The following is an 18734-nucleotide window of genomic DNA, read 5'->3' on the forward strand; positions in this document are numbered from 1 at the left end:
TCTTCATCTCTCAAGAAAAGTTTACAAGGTAGATCTTGTAGAGATTTAAAATACAGAACAGTAAGGTAGCCCCAACACCAACAATAGCAAGTCTGAAGTTGAGCAAGGAATATTGCAGCAAAAGTGTGAATCCAACATTATACAAGAGACTGGTTGGAAGTTTGTTGTATTTGACTGCAACTCGGCCAGACATAATGCATGCAATAAGTCTGATTTCTAGATCTATAGAAACACCAAAGGATTCTGATTAGCAAGCAGGAAAGAGGATCCTAAGGTATGTGAATGGTTCCAAGGGATTCAAAATTTTGTATACTATAGAAAATGATTTCAAGTTGCTTGGCTACACAAATAGTGATTGGGCTAGAAGTTTAGATGATGCGAAGAGCACTTCCAGATACATGTTTCATATGGGATCAAGTGCAATTTCATGGGCATCTAAGAAACTGTTGGGACTGAAAATTGCATGCTTCATTTTTAGTCACATTTTGAAAATTTTGGAAAATCATGTCCTCAAGTGCCTTTTATGCATGTGGTCAGTTGGTAGCTTCAGGCCTAGATGGTGTTTGAGTGGCTTAACACCTTTCATTTGACATATGCGTATGATCCACAATGTTATTTTGCCATCCCGAATCATTCTGTGAAGTCCCATTTTGAGCTAGTGTCAAAATTTGCAATTCTACCAAGTGTCAGACAACGATAAGAGGCCTTGTTGGTGAGTGAATATCTCGCACCCAAAAATGTGTCATGACTTACCCCTTTGAGAGTGTCTAATATCCATGCCTGAGAACCTATGTTTCAGATTTTGAATCATTTCAAGTCCATTTGAATAGGTTTTGAATCCCTCAAAGTTGGTCAGTTACTGTTTTCATGCTTTTGCACTGTGCACCTAATTCTGGGAAGCCTTGTTTGACATGCAATAACTTTTGACCAGTTGACCCAAATGAGAAAATTCCTTTTGAATTGTATTGTAGACATCAGAGAATTGTTATGTTCCAAGTTTCAGCTTTTGACGAATTCGTTCGGTCAGTTTTCAAGCATGATTCCAAATGCAACTTATAAGTTTTGACTGGTGTCAGCATTTGCAGATTGTTTGGTACCCCTGTTCGTGGCATCATATCTCCTGGTTCATGATACGTGAGATCAAATGGATTGTACCATTGTATTGTCCTCTAAAAGTACTACAAGTGTGCCAGTTTTTAGAACTTGATGAATCCGTCTTCACACTTTACTACGGTCATTCCATTCACAAAAAATGATATGTTACTGATGTCCTTTGTCCTGCAAATCCAGATAGCCTACTTTGAACATCCGCCATTTGCGCCCAGTTATTCGTCATGAGCCAAAATTGCATAGTCACACTAACCTCATGACAGAGCTCCAATTTCCCAGTTTTCGTCCTTCCAAATGTCAGTTTGCCCAGTTTTTGGAGCCGAATCCGAACCTAGTTTGTTGTTTTCTGATGTGTTTTCTTGCAGGTATTTCTGAGAAGACAATTTTGACAGTCAATATCTTTTGACTGGGAATTCATCATGAGATGAGATTTGGCGGGATGCAAGTATGCAGAACAAAGATTCAATGTGCCAATTTTCAAAGCATGATCAGTTGTTTGGATCAGTTTTTAAGCCCAGTCCAAACACCTCCTGGCACAAAGTTGATAGTTTGCAACCAGGTGTAAAAGTAAATTATAAATTTGTTTCTGTGGTACAAATTGACTTCATTCAATAACTTGAGTGCAGTGGATCAATTTGAAGAATCAGTTGTTTGAAAATGAAAATTTTTTAGCCGGACCCACTTTGGGGCCCGACTAATTCTGCCAGGATTGATGGGTTTTGAGGCGAATGGAGGATTTTCTTAAAAGAAAAAAGTTATGCACAATTACAAGAAGAGAAAGGTGCATATAATAAAAGAAGTAGTATTAAACATTCATGCTCCGAATATCATGAAATTATGGGGGCGTAGACTCCGTCATTTGTTTTAAACAAAGGCAAACTATTACAAAGATCAGTCCATCATGGTTCTCTTTGATCAATGTGCTCTTATCGAGCTTGCTTAAAAAAAAATTTGATGGAGTCAATTCCACATAGGCATTAATAGAGAAAATTCAGAATTCTGTCCGACTCCAGATTATCAAGACTTCCCAATCATATTTGAGGGAGTTTGTTTCAATATGCGAGAAGCTACAACTTGTTCCCAAAGAAGGACGTGGTGCTCATATTGAGAAGCCTGTTATATGCTGTTATAATGTTAAGTTTCTCAACTATGAAGAAGATGCCTCCATTTTTTAATGAAACGATAACAGCAGGAGAGGACACCATGAGAAGCTGTGGCAATAGATAAGATCGACCTCCATCTACAATAACCCATGCATAAAATGTAGAAGGATAGCGTTAGATAAGAGGCAGAGGACGGCTAAGGAGGCAAGGAGTTCTAAAAGCTCAAGTTGACAATTTGAAGGTATGGAACGATCCCTGCAGGGAGCCAACAAAATTCCTTGGCCGCAGCTTGTAGGGAAGACATTGTTTATAACAGTATAAGGCATGAAAAAAGAATAATCAACGTTTAAAAAGGACCCAGAGCCGCCGACAAGAAAGAAGAGACTTCATGCCAAACTTGGAGCCACATTCAATGCACTAGACAGAGAAACACCTTGCGTTTTGGAACAGAGGATCACGCCAAGAACATGTAGTAAAGTTTTGGCTCTTGTTTTGAAGAAAGAGGGCTCACGCTATTTCCAAAAGAAAGAGACAATACATTCCAGGGAAGGCAACATGTTCAACCCGCAGCGCATTGGAAAGAAGCCGCCCACCACTTGCAAATACAAGCTCTTCACGCAGCATGAAAGAGGGGGGAGCCTCACGTTTTAAGTGAGAAAGCACATGGAGAGGGTGCTTCTACATGATCAACGAGGAATCTGTTTTAAAAGAGATTCAACGTGGATGAAGCCGCAGTGAGGTAGCCGTAGGGGATAGTTTGAACGCTTAATCCCACATTCATCATGAGTGGACATTTTAGAGTTTTTAAAAGCAAAAGCACTCGAAATAGAGGTTTTCTTAAAGTTAGGCGCTTTTTGGAAAGGCTACGGCTTGGGTGTGGGCCTTGGACGACTAACTAGAGGTTGTGACGTCATAGTTTTAAACAAATATTCTGTCGCACTAATGCAATCCAGGTGACAAGATGATGACATGTGGCGAATCGAGCGGCCCTCGTTACCTCGCCATGTGAAGATGCTCGCTAGTTAGCTATAGCAAGATAGCGAGGCTGACGTGGCATGAGTTCTGAGGTGGCAAAGGATGACACGTGTCATTTCGTCGCCATGTCGCCAATGATGTGGAGGTTGTTGAGTCAGATAGCAACATAGCGAGGGAGAATCAGGAAATGACATGTGGCAAGTGGTCCCAGAGCAGTTGGTGACATGGAAGATGATGCCAACCATGTGGGCCAATCAAATGCAGCCATGTGGCATGGGTCAACAGAGCTTTGACCTCGAAATTGAAGAGTTGGACAAAATAAAATAATTTTAAAATTTCTTTTTAAAATTATTTTCAAAATATGCACATTTTAAAAATTATTTTAAAAGAGATCCATTCTAATGTTCAAACATTAGATATTTTAAATTTTGAAATTTAAAAAATTAAATGTGCAGATGTGAGTTTCTAGCCAGAGAGGGCATTTTCAAATGGCAATTTCAGGCGCTTCCGGTAACCAAAATAGGCGATGTTATATATCGCCGAAATCGGGAGAAGATGAACTTTCCAATTCTGGAGTCAGTTTTTGCACAGGTATCAGTCAGTTTGAGCTACACGAGGTTTTCTATCAGGTACCTAAAGTGCAACCATTTTCATACCAGGAAGTTTAGATTTGTTTTTTGTCAAGATAATGACCTGGATATCAGTAGAAGGCAATGGAAATGCAGTTAGGGTTGATTTTGTTCTGATTCACTCAGTAAAAACTCATTTTCACTGGCTTTTTCATGGTGCAATCAGATATTTTGGCAAGTAAAGGGTTTTCATCATTAGGCAAGGATATTTTGCAAGTTTGTTACAGATTAACGATGAAACAAAATCAGATCAGAAGGGATGAAAGAAGAAAGAGGTTTTTTAGTTACAGAGGATTGGATTTCAAGTGGACACCTGGCAATTGCATATCAGATCTGGGAATTCATTTCTTGCTATATCTTTCTTTCTTTTTTTATTTGTAAGGGTTCCAATTTTTGTCACTGAGAAACCAGTTGGTTCCAGTTTCTGGGAAGAAAAAAGTTCATTGATGTGATACCATTTGGGATCCCAGTTTTTGCACTGTGAGACCATTGGTTCCCGTATTTTGACATGTTTCCATGACTGTGACACCATTTTCTTCAGCAGAACTCTCATGTGAACAACATTGTAGAGATAATATAGATAGTTCTAAGATATTAGGTTGTTTCATGTTTTAATCTTATGCATCTGAATGTATAGTTTCAAGGAAATGAATACATATGAGCAAAAATCTCACTAGTTTTGTTCTGGTTCTTGTCTCCTGTCTCAACAATTTGTAAGACTTATGTGGTTTTGGAACAAAGATTTGAGACCCATTTGCATCCCTTTCAGGTTGTATGTTTAATGTATCTTGCTATTGGACCAAAGGGCCAAGTAAATGCTCGATATGTTTAAACAAGGTTATTGGTTGTTTGAGAAGGATATTTTGTGAGAATGAGACTTGAATGAACATTGATGTCTGAATCACAAGGTGGTTGGATAGATCTGATGTCTGGGTATATGAGATATGTCCTGATGTCACAGATGTATGTTTTGAATTCATGGAATTGCCCAATGGATTAGGCACTGATCATTTATAGGATCACTAGTTATACTGTTGCATTTTTGAGGTTTTGTTGAATCAACATCTTTAATCAAATGAATTTCCTTTTCATGTTGAAGAGCTATAAACAGAATGCCCTCACTCAGCTTATGAATTTTATTGTTTTGCATTTAGCTACTGTAGATATACGTTATTTCATAAGTTATTAGGAGAAATAAGGGTTTCTATTTGCTTTGTATTAGATTTAGTGTATGCTTTGACAACTGGTACCATATAAGGAATCTAGAGGTTCACCCGCCTAGGTTTTGCAGAGCCTGAAGAAGAAGAAGGGTCATGCCTTATAGTTGGCCTGGTGTCTGAATGGATGTGTTGATAATGGGAGTTGGCTGCCCCTAGATGCATTCTTGTTCTCATCAGGGTAATTGGGAATGGGTAACATTTTCAAACACCAACAGAAACAACCTATTATTGCTCAATCTATAGAAAAAGTTGAATATATAGTAGCAAATGTAGCAGCATGTCAAGCTATTTGGTTAAGGAGTATCTCGATAGATTTGAATGAAAAGAAAGAGGATGGAACCACAATTTATTGTGACAACATCTCCTCAATTGCATTATCCAAGAATCCAATCTTCCATGGGAGAAGCAAGAACATAGAGATTAGATATCACTTCATCAGAGAGTTGGTGGAGAATGGAGATATCAAAATGGAATTTTGCAAGTTTGAGCAATAGCTAGCAGACATATTTACTAAGCCTTAGGCATTCGAACCTTTGTACACCTAAGAGAGTGACTCAGTGTAGTTGATCTGGATCAGCAGTGATCCTTGTTTTTTTGGCTTAGGACAAAGGGGGAGTGTTGAAATATTTAATGCGTAGTTGGTTTGCCCCTAGAGCCAAATGCCCACCTACCACCTTGACTACATCAAAAATTTAATGCTCAGTAGGTGAGTTTTCAAATTTGGAAAAGAGGGGGAAATATTTTTGGAAGGAGACAAAAATGAATGATCTAATTCATTTGACTAGAGAGAGGAGAAGCTTAGCAGATTAGAGTGTTGCAGAGAAGAGTAGAGAAGGAAGAAGAAAGAAATTGTTCACTAGATCTAGTCATGTAGAAGACAGAAGAAATTTTGTTTCATTCCTGTAGTTGTATGTGTTTCTTCTCTTTTCATTATATAAGTTTATTGTTTATTGAATTTTTCCTATGAAGCAGTGATTGCTCTAGGCATTGTTGTATGCAGCCATTAGAGCTATAAATTTAAAGTTTGAAGTTTGAATTTTTTAGGGTTATTTTAGGATTTTTTGGTTGAAGCTGAATGCTCCCAGATTTTGTAATAGTTTACCATATTTGAATAGCAAGCAAGCAAGTCCGCATACTTAAATCCATTGTTCTTCCTCTATTTAATGCATTTGAGAAGTTTATTGTTGGAAGCTTCATACTTCGGCTTTTTGGTTTTAATGGTGAAACATTCACATTGTAAGTCTAGTCACTCAGTCTGCTCTTTGTCTAAGTTATAATTTTTCAATTTAAACTAAGCTCACTCAGCATCCATTACTGCCGAGCACCACTCTATTGTGGCTACCGAGCTTACTCGGCATTGCTTGTTGCCGAGCTCACTCAGCATCTATTTGTTTCGAGTTGCCCTTTTAGTGCCTAGTTCACTTGGAATCTTCTTGTGCCGAGCTAGCTCGATACCTTCTCTTGTCACTTGGCATCTACTGGTGTCAAGAAAAACTAGCACTCGACACCTTCATGTGCTGAGTGAAATTTTAAATTTGTGATTTTATTTTTCACACTAGTTCATTGTTAGGTGACATGAAAACTACATATATTTATATTATTTGAATTTATTTTATATTAGATGAGAGGAAGTTAAATTTGACATTTGGAAAAAAAGAAAATTAAAAGAGAAAATATAACAAATGAAGAGATATTTTTATTCCTCGTGTAGAGGACTTAACACTACTAGAAAATTGTTTGTGGTAATGGAATGCACAAGAATATACCAAGTAATTATAATTCTAAATAGTGAAAATGAGCTTGGTAGTTTCCTTCTCTAAACCACCACTACCAAATTATGATATAGGTCTGCACCTTATAGGCAATGACTTCACCTCTATCATCAAATAATAAAGTGATATAATAAAGTTTTGTGTGAATAGGTTTAATATGTTTTACATGATTATAGAAGGTATAAACAGAGGCTCATCTACAAAGTGAGCATGAGATAATATTCCTCAAGCATGCCTTTAGCTTCAAAGATGAAATCTAATAGTAGTCACAAGCTGCTACAAAGTATTCATTTGATCTAGGCATCTTGTGTATTGTTAGTAACATGGAGACTGCGTCCATTTTTATTATCAGAATGTTAAAATTCATAGGTTAGCCAAAAATAAAAATGAAAGAGAAAAGATAATGATTTGTAAGGATATTTTTTCTTCACGTAGTGGATGATTTAACATCAGTAGCAAGTTGTTCATAACAATTGAATGTATGATCATGTCTTTGGCTTCTTCATGTTTCTTTTGTAGCATGTTTCACATTTGGTATAGAAAAAATTGATAGAAAATGTGTCAAAATAAATTATGTAATATCCTTGTTAGGTTTGAAAATTTGATTAAAAGATACATTGTAATTCATAATGTACTATTTTAACCAAATTTGCAATTGCCTTCTTTAGTTGAAAGTTGAATAAATAATATCAATACACATTATTAAAAATAATAACAATAATGAAAGTATCAAGAGCATGCTCTATATTTTTGGGTTAAATTAGCCAAAATTATTTGACATGGAATAAATATTTAAAAAAATATAGCAAGGAGTGCTACATTATTATCTATGATTTCATGTGTGCATAATAGATTAAAAATATTAAAATAATATCATTATTAGTAAAATAAAAATAGTATTAATATCTTCTTATCTTTTACTATTTAAATTATGCTAAAGCAATTGGTTAGAGTAACCTAGTCTCACCATGGAATCTAGTACTCTTATGGTTTTTGTTCTAAAGTTTATAGCTCTAGAGAAACTTGAAAAAATTTCCACAATCCACCATTTAGAAAAATTTATTTTTGGATTTGATTGTATGCTCAATGTTTGCATTAGCATTTTGAATCACTCTCAATGATCTATCATTAGATAAAAGAGCTCTAGAGAAGCTCTCTAAATCAAAATAAAAGATAATACAAGCATGTAAAACTGAGCCTCAAAATTTCTTATCACAAGAACCATGTAACTTTTCAATTTCCTAGTTCATTGAACATTTTAATTGAACTCAAGAAATAAAGTGACTTTATTAATTCTTCTCCAATAATCCATTTACATCACTTTATAAAGCTTATAAAATTAATTAAATGCCATTTTCTATAAAATAAAAATGGCAATACAACCAATTCTATGATGTGGAAATAAAGTGACTTTATTGTATTTGGTCACTAGGAAAACTTCTTATTGTTGGATGCATAACTCATTCATAACATGAGATTTGACATCTATTCTAAATGTCAAAGTGTTGGTGATATATATATATATATATATATATATATATATATATATCTTGGCATGAAAGTGGATATCATATTTTGTTGGTATACAGAAGTGGATAGAAAATTTTGTTGTTGTTCACTATTCACTAAAGGTGTGAGGTATGATAAGCATTTGCTGGTTCAATAAGCCATGTAACATCCTTTTTTTCAAATGTAATCCATATTATCAAATCGTGGCACAAAAATGGTTTCTTTTTGGTCTTATCTATGGAAAAAATCAAAGTACAATAATAAGACACACATTGGAGGGATTTAATGATGAAGATAGTCAATTAAAAGATAGATTGCTGCAAATAATTACCTCAATACTGGACATGCTTATTCTTCAGTAGGTTGAGCCTCTTATTTGATGAAAATATCATCCAATATTGGTATCAAGTTTTCTTCTTATGATTCTAAGGGAAATAATAATAATTTCCAAACTAAATATGTATCTATAGGTTAGCAAATTGTACTCTTGTATCTGTAATATTACCTTAGTTATTTCCAAATCAGAAAAAGTTTGTCATGTTAACTATGCATGTTTTATAATTTATGCCTATTCAATCAATGCATGTATTTTTGCCTCTATATAGTAAAATATTGCACTAAAAAATCCACCAAACAATCTAAAATATAAAAAAAAACTCAAAACATATTTCATTAGAAACAAAAGAAATTAGAAAAAAAAAATCATATTAGTGATAGTCTTTGCAATGGTACTAGAGCAATGTGATATGACTTGGAAGCTTTGTGATGCATTTGACATGAGTCACGATGGATGAAAACATTAACCTATGGGACAAGAATTTTACACTAGGAATGTTGGAACCACATGATTCTCTATCTCACCCAGTAGGTGTTTTAGATGGGCAAGCTGAGTTAGCTTCAATTCTTCATGTAGACAATTTCTAGAACTTTGTGGTATAAATTTGCTAATTTAATTTTGTTCTTTTGTACCATGTAAATAATTAAATTTTATATATTTAGTGATAATTTCTTCTCTTTAGTTGTCACACTTACTTATGATATTCGGGTCTAATTTGTGCTTGTTATATCACAATCTTGAACCCTCGCTATGAATTCCCTAGTTTAAATTGGAGTCCACATTTTAGCAAACAAAATTCAATCCCTTTGTTCTTCCCAAGCCCTACCTAGCACCACAACAATAGAAGGTATGCAATTCTTTTTCTTGATTGATGGTTATTATACCTATGGTATCTTCTTTTATCAAGTGTAGATTCAAATCCATGAATTATTCATATTGTTTTATTTTCTAGAATTAAATTACTTTCTAAATTTTAGATAATCTTAGATGAACTATGAGAAATAGAAATAGTTATAATATGTAATATTTTCAATATACAAATTGTAATTGCTATTAATATTTAGAGTTAATTAAGTGATTTCATGATGTTTATTTGATATGAACATGAAGCAATATTGATTGTCTCTTCTATACCCATGCAAAGCAACTCACTAGAGAATATGAAGCCATGCTTGAGAGATTCTCAACTTGAGGATAGTATAAAATAGGAGTTAGTACAATGATTCATATTCATTTCAAGGATTTTCTTAATGGTAAGTTACTCTTGCAAACTATATCTTAGGTATTTTTTACACATATCTATCACCAAAAAGGAAACTTGAATGATAAAATTTAGTTATTAAATCATATAAATAATTATAATTAGGGAAAAGAATTTTTATCCATTCTCATATTTGATTTCTAATATGAAAAAAATGTGTCAGATGTCAGGTCTTTTTGTAGTGGACTTGCCAAGATTTCTATAAAATTATAAATAGTTATTTATTAAAATATGGTTTCTTTGAGGAAAATATTATGAACATCATAAACATTAAACACCATGGACATGGACTAAGAAAAAATATCATATATGTGTTGTCTATATAGTTTTTTGATAATGGAGAACCCAAAGAACAATGCATGGGTTGTCACATAAGTCTTTGTTTTTAATGAAGATGATTACTGTTAAACTACCATCAACCATATGTCTAGTTGTTTCATCACAACCTAATGTTGAGAAAGTATAAAAATTTAGGTAAACTAAAACATTATTGATCCAATAGTATACACTATTCCTTGTTCATAAAAAATAGGGCATCTTCCAGTAGTCCTATTAACCAAAGAGATGATGTAGTTCTAAAGAATTTTTAGGTGGGGAAGATGTCCTTATAACACCAAGAGAAGACAAACTAGATTATCCTCCATAGTGGAGGAAGTGATATTATAGTTCAAATCTTAGGAAATTATTTTAAGCTCCTCTCAATATGCAATATTGCTTTAAGTACAATAACTTGATTTGGCAGTTGATTTATAACCAAAGAAATATTAGATGCTATAGTGAATGCAAGCCAAGAAATTTCAGATGATGTGAATGGACTTATATGCTTTCTTGCACAATAAAATGTAAATAAACAAGATAAAAAATATGCACCTTCAATTGGTGATGACATTTATTCCGCAATGCATACAAAATTTGATTGTTGATGTTGATGTAGAAGTGGTTGTTCCATGGAGAGAAAGTCATTGATCAAGTCCTTAAAGTTCAAAAATAACTTTTCTCTAACTAAAGTTGCATTAACACATGAGGAAGCGGAATGAAGATGTATATAATATCAAACACAAACACATGTGAGGGTGTCTACTAGTTGGATAAGCATGTAGAAGATTTTTTGATTTGCAAATCATAGAGCATGTGTGCCTGCTAGTTGGTAAGATGTATAGGAATTCTTTTATCCCTTTAATGAAATATTTTTGTCCATGATTTTATGGTGGCCACCATTTTTGCTTCTATTGTTTCAATGACATTACCTCCAAATTTTTTTTCCTTCACCAAGCACAAAAGAAACAAATTTGTTTATACTTTTATACAAAAAGAACTGGAACAAAAATGAATGAATAGTCTTTCTTAGATTAATTTGTGGAAGATTTATGTCATTATTTCTAAAAATAAAATCATATAGCATTTGGCATGGATGGAGAAACATGTCTTTTGGGTATGCATGGGTATAGTAATTCATCATACATTTTGATAGAGAGATACATTAGTACATTTTGGCAAATATATGACTATGTTACTAAAACTTTTATTCATGCCATTAAAATTTTTAGTCACGTGACTAAAACTAATCATGTCTAAGCATTATTTCTCTACAAATTACAGGTATAGGTGACTTAATAAGTGACTAATTTGGTCACTAGGTAATATCATAGGATCAACCAAATATAAATGACTAAATAGACTACCAAATAAATGACTAGTTACATGACTAGAAAATTAGTGACTAATAATTAATTACCTAAATATAAGTGAGTAAATAAACTACCAAATAAATGACTAGATGAGTGAGTAGGTAATTAGTCATTTTACTAAGTCTCTTCACTTTATCTAAGGTTTATTCATTAATGTATTGGGTTATTTTTTTCTAATATAACCCATTCATGGCCCTTGGACCTTCTCTTTCTCATACTAATCATGGTTTCACTTTGCATCTTGTACAGGATACTTTGTTAAATGGCTTGGGATATTTTATTCACCAATTTGGGCTCTTTGATCAATATTACAAATTGATTTAGTTTTCCTCTAAGAGGTATATAGATAAATAGATAGATTAATCATTTTTTTCTTAATTTATAGTTCTCTTCTATTTATATTACTCATTTAGATTCACAATTATTTATTCTAATGTTTAGATTTAAAGAATTATATAGTTTACTTATATTTGAAGTGGTTTCTCATCTCATAGCTAAACCAAATTTGACTCACATATAATAGAATTAGATATTGAAATCAAATTATATTTTATTTTCACTCATGAAATATTTATCCCTTTAATATTTTACCTGTTTTAAGGGTTTATATATTGATTGCACTTTTATTTCAAAATCTTAAGACATAGCTATTTGTTGGAGAAAATAGGTTCAATTTATATGGAATGTACAAATGTATATTCGTAAAAATACACTTTTATTTACTTTTAATGGTTATTTATCTTTAATATCTTGTACTTATCAATTGAAAAGAGCTATTAAGACTCAAAAGTGTCAAGAATGCTTTATTAATGCTTAGGTAGAATGAAGTTGAATGCTTTATTAATACTATATGAATGCTTTATAGATATGTGGTATATTGGAGAGGTTTTACATCCTTGGGATTGCATTGGGCCATAGTTTGAGTTCCTTATTTTTTGTTGGTAGTAATATGTGGCACAATATCCATAATCCAAAGCATCATAATATGATGCTAAGAATATTTTATTCCCCTTTAAAATTCCTAATCATTAAGGAAAAATCCTTCAAAAATGATTACAATTCACTCACTATTTTCATTCCCAACACAATCCTCAACCTTTTATATACTCCATCCATCATTTGGTTCAACCCATAAATCTTGATCACATAGCCTTATTGATCAATCACATTCTAAACTCTAATCACATTTAACCTTATATTATCTTCATAAGACCTACTATACACACAAGTCTTTATCTGTTTACCATTCCTAAATGGTTTCCTATGACAACATATACTCCACCCAACACAAATAGAAATCATTATCCTTATCCATTATCTAAAATTAAAATTAAAAATGCTTTAATTATCTTAAATTAAAAATAAAGATAGAATAAATATAAATCCATGCATCACCTTTAAAATATTATTTATTATACTTGATAGTTAATAATAAAAAAATTATTAATTAAAAATAAGAATTAGTAATTAAAAATTGAAATAGAATTCATGTTTTTACATTATTAAAAATAGCCACACAAAAGACACACTTATAAAAAATTGCAAAAAGGGAGAATTTTGGGTTTATAAGATAGCAAAGGGACAAAATTAAAAAATTTACACTTCCCACATGAAAGAAGAATGGTTTTGGTTTGGTATGCATAAAAATGCCAAAAAAGATATTCACTATGTGCGCATGGATAGAGGGATTGATAGAAAAATATAAGAATGACAGCATAGTGCTCTAAGATTTGATTCACCTTCATTGCATCTTCATTAACTAAAAACTTTATTACTTCTTCATTCATTTAGTATTTTGAGTGGATAGGGATTGGATTGCAACCCTTTAGCTAATACATGCCAATCTCATTTATAGCAAGAAAACACTCAGGTTTCATCATCTCTCAATGATATTATTCTTTTTCAAGGATAAATTTTGTTTCAGTGCGTGAATAGTGGATAATTATTGATGTATTATTTGTAAAGCTAAAATTGTTGAATTTCTTTTCATCTACACTCTTGTATTTAGTTTTTCTATTACCAAATTCCTTATGACCACATATAAAGAAAACTATTGAGCATCTTACATTTAGTGTTTGACTAAAACATATTTACTAAATCTTAAACAAGGGTCTTGTAAGGTTCCTGGGAAATTAGGTTCTCTTTTCTATTAATGGTTACACCATTTATTTTCATCTTGACACACCATGAATTTCCTTGGGCACCTTTATTTTCTCCCAAATATTTGGGATGGGAACTAAGAGATTTTTTCCTATATATCTGAAAAGGAGGCAGACCTATAGCTTGCTTTTTTCCACAAGTATAGAGATGTCAAGTGAGTTTATTCTATGTTCCCTAATTGGGGACCAATCAATTACTTGATTCTTGTCAACGTGGTAAACAAAGAAATATATCATTTACATCATATGGAAATCCTTATTAACAAATTTTGGATAGATTTTCTATGACTATCTCAATAGGAAAAGAATCATCCCCTTCGAAACACTCCTACCAATGTTAAAGGTAAAAATACAGACATAATCACAATCTAGAAAATAATCCCTAGAGAAGAGTTATACCCCAATAGTAAAGCATTCCTTATCCAATTAGATAGTTGTGAATTTGAATGCTAGATTTCCATGTTCTCTTTATATTAAATCTAGTATTTCCAAATGGAAAACTAGCTTATTGGAAGTAGAAGGTGACTTTTGTAAGCAATTTCTTATTGGCTAAAAAAGAAATAGGGCTGATAACTAGCTGATTTGACGTAGGAGGTAAATTTTGCAAGAGATTTCTTATTGGCTGCAAAAGAAATATGGCTGACAATTATGAACAAAGAATAGTTGTCACACAATGAAGCACAATAACAAGCCCATGAAGAACCATTTCCTTTATGGTATATACAACATTCAAACCTTGAAAAACATTAAGCATCTTCTAGAAACCATGATGGATATCTTGAATCACTAAAGACTAATTAAAACTATGGAACAATGAGTGAGTCCTTAAGAACAACAAAGAAAAACCTCTAACCATATAAGAAATCAAAAAGAAAAACATGATTGCATAGGCTCTCGTAAGTTCTATGTGCAAAACCCTACCTCATTTCCTGCATTTGTTACTTGGACCTTAGTGTCTATTTCTTTTATTTTTTGTCTCACCCATATCCATTTTCTCTTTGTTTAGTTGTTATAAATCTGAAAAATATTGTTCATCTATAAAAAAACTATATTTTGTACATGAAATATGCTATTAAATAATTTGAAATTATGCCCCTTGTCTTATACTACTATTGATATCTTTGAAACACATTGCTTATTCAAAAATGTCTACAACTCTTAATTGAAAAAATCTTCTCTGTTATTCATTGACCTTGCATGCTTCATTAAAAACATATTGTTATTTGATTGTAGATCTTAAATCCATAATTTCTAGTTTTATTAGCAAACTCCCTTGTAAATGCATATTTCTTCAATTGAAATGACATTTTTTGATTAAAAAACATAAGCTTTTCTCTTAGAAATCTGTTGTTATATCTTCTTGCCCATCATTTTTTTATTCTCTCAATCTTTAAATAAATATTTTTGTATGCTAAAGAAAATAAGATTTTAGGTATAGATCTATTATTTATTCACTTGTTGCTCTTATTTTTTAAATTGTTTTCCCCTCATGGATTTTTCCCTTTGCAAACACATTTTCGTTCATTTTCTAGATAACTCTATTCAAGTATGTGTTTATAGTGCTGAGAATTTATGACATTAGGGAAGATAAATTCTATAAATCTTAAATCTTCTAATGTGATGAATTGAAAGGCTTAATTTTATCCCACAAGTCGATATTGCTATTATTATCTCCTATAAAGCACTCTAGTCTTGTGGACATCATTAAATAATTCATTCATTCAAGATTCTATACAAAGGTTTATTCTTAAATTTTAACACATTGGAAAGACTATCTTTTATTTCAAAAATTATAGTTCTAGTGTTGGTTAATGAGTTTCTTGCATTCTATTTTAAATTTTTATTTCTCTAGCAATGCATGTTTGGGAGGTTTGTATTTTATCTCTTTGTGATAGTGACTACAATGAAATGAATATGGTATACAAAATTTCCTTCTTTGGAGCAAGCGGTGAGACGTTTCATGGAGCATGCAACATTAGTGGCAAAGACATTTTAAACATATGATGTTGTGGTAGTTGACATCAAGGAACCAAAACTAGCTATGTCTACTAGAAACCCTCTGGATAACTCAGGTCTACATATGAGTTTCCTTCTTTAGCATAAATATGTATTTACTAAGGATGGATTGTTTGATTTATTCTCTTAAATATTTTCTTAACATATTTTATATAGAAACTATAGGTTATGGGTACTAGGTGGGAAATTTGAATAAGACAAACTAAGATTTTTCTCTTATTTGGAGATAACTACCAGTGGAGGTACACTAATTAAAAAAGCTAATTAAGTGTAAATGAAGGTTTGATAGCTATATTTTTTCAGCCAAAAAGTGTTGAAATTTGGCTAGAAGTTTGACATTTTTTGAAGAACAATAGTATAGTGACATCTAAAATTATTTGGCATGATTATTTCTTATGGAAGAGAGTATTTATATACAATAAACTAATGGTCTAATAATGTGATTATAAAATCTATTTTTTTCATAGGCTTGGATAATCTTATTTGCTAGGTATAACTAGAGATCTTCTTACTCTTTTTGAAGGATTATTTTAGAAATGTGAGGTTTATATATATTGATATGATATTTTGTCTCACCTAAGCTGGTCTTTTACCTATTTTGTGTCCTTTATTAGCTTCCTAGGATGTATTTATTTTAATGGAGTTTTCCCATGTCGAAGAAAGTGTATGTCATGAAAAGTATTTTAGATGTATCCTTTACATTGTGATACCTCTATGATAGACTCACAATCTCAACCATTCCATGCCAAAAATTTCCTCCATATGTAGGATTTATTAATGGCATCATGAGCTCTATCTTTATTCTAAAAGAAAATCTAAATTGCAAATCATATTTGAGCATCTCATGACAAGACATCATCTTAAAATAAGAAATCTCTTCATCATACCAGGGAGGCTTACAAAAGTCCACCTCAAATATCTCCTTGCCTCTTTAGTACTCAACATGACAATGCACAACAAGGCCAACAAACCAAATTATACAATTCCATGATATCTATTTTACAATAAAAAATTGAGATTTTTAAAAGATAACACCTCATGTTGTCTGCTATCATGGTCCACCTTTTTATTGCACACAACACATTACACAGTGTGATCCAAATTGTTAATGGAAAAAATACTAACACAATCGAATCCAGAAGAAACATCTAAAAAAAAGGAGGGATAAATTAAATGAAAGGTCCCTACCACCATTTTCCTTATGTGATTTTTCACTTAGAATGAGGGGACCAAGCTAGTCCATTCTTCCATTAAATCACTCAACTTTGTGTTGAATGGGAGTTGCTTTACTTCAACATTAGCCAAGAGATCTATGGGCTTGTTGAATTCTTAGAAATAGTGGACCAAAAATGTTTGGTTTTTTTAGAATTCTCACAAAAGTTCTAAGCACCCAGCTTTGTGACTCCTATTTTGTAAGCTCATTAATAAAATATTGGTCTGATTAATTTAATGCCCTTTCCTATGATGCTTCGATTTGCATCATGTTTTTTAATTTTCAGCCCAAAAAGGAAGAGCCCCCTTTAGCAAAATTCCCTGAAGAATATATCGATATGCATCTGGCTCCATCTTGTCCTAGATTCTCTTGAGAAATTCTACCAAAATTGAGCACTAAGAAACCTTTGGTTGGCCTCTTATAGGCTTGACTGACTCTCAAATATGATTGTTGATTACCCCATTAATGGTAAGGATCAAAGTTTTAGTTATACTCTATTTAAAACTCCATGGAAGAGGAACCCAAAAGCTAGATAGGAAGGATTCAACATTAATATCATCATTCCTTTTTTTGGAGAGGGCTTAGGTAGTTCTAGTCAAAATTGGCATTTTGAACTACTCATCACATCAAATGGGCTAATGTTCTTTTATCCACATTTTCCTATGGATGCTATGTTGTGGGTGTATAATCCTATGAGCAATTTTTCAAAAAAATTGACACTACCTTTTAATGTAGATCTTAGCTAGACGTATCTTTCTAAATTTTTTTATATGAAAAATACTCTAAAAATTGTGATGTCAAGCCTAATCATCTCTCATGAGTGGCTTTGTACTCTGGTGTTTCATTCTCATTAAAAATTTTGATACAAGGGTCCACCTCTACTAATTGATTTATATTATTACAAAATCCCAGGGGCTCAAATTTTTTTTAATGGTGTCATTTATTTAGTTGCTAGAATCTTCAACATAGATGCCCAAGAATTAAGAGGAATTAGAGATGTAGAGGCCTTGTTTAGTGATGACTTTCATTGTTTACACATGATTATAGGTTATGATGTTAATCAAGACCAATGGGGCTTTTCTCTTTTTATTCCTTCAACAATAAGCTTTATATAATGCCTCATTGAGTGGGAGGGTAATCTATTAGTTTGTGCATCTACCACAACCCATGACTCAATACAAGAATTAGAAACAATGGAGATGAGGGTGATGGGCATTTTGTGTTTTGGACTAGATATCATGATCAAAATCAATAAGCAAATAAGTGACTAAAATTTTTTAGTAATAAATTTAGTCATGTTATAAATGACTAGATATTAGCTACTATTAGTAATGTGACTAATTTTAGTCACATATATACAAATTTCAGTAGTTTTTTTAGTCATGTGTTGTTGTTTTTGCACTAGTGATATGCACTTAGGGAGAGTAAGAGGAGTATCTAGCTACTCTTCATAGCTTCTCACTTTTGAACTATGTAATATGAGATTTGAGTAGAAGTGCAACAATAATTGGATGTTTAGGGAGTAGAATAGAGGTTATTTACATCTTTTTTGAATTATTAATATCATTCTTATTCAATCACTTTATTTAAGCTCAATTATTTATTCATGCTAAATGAATAACAACTTCTCATAGGCCATTGTGAGAAATAATTTATAGCCTTAGCTATGATTATGGATTATGAGTTGTAACACAAACATATTTTAGTAGTTTGATTAGTTTGCAATATACATCAAGGTAGAT

Source organism: Cupressus sempervirens, chromosome 10 (genome assembly GCF_028749045.1).
Source record: "Cupressus sempervirens isolate cs-2001-9-10 chromosome 10, ASM2874904v1, whole genome shotgun sequence".
Lineage (NCBI taxonomy): Eukaryota > Viridiplantae > Streptophyta > Pinopsida > Cupressales > Cupressaceae > Cupressus > Cupressus sempervirens.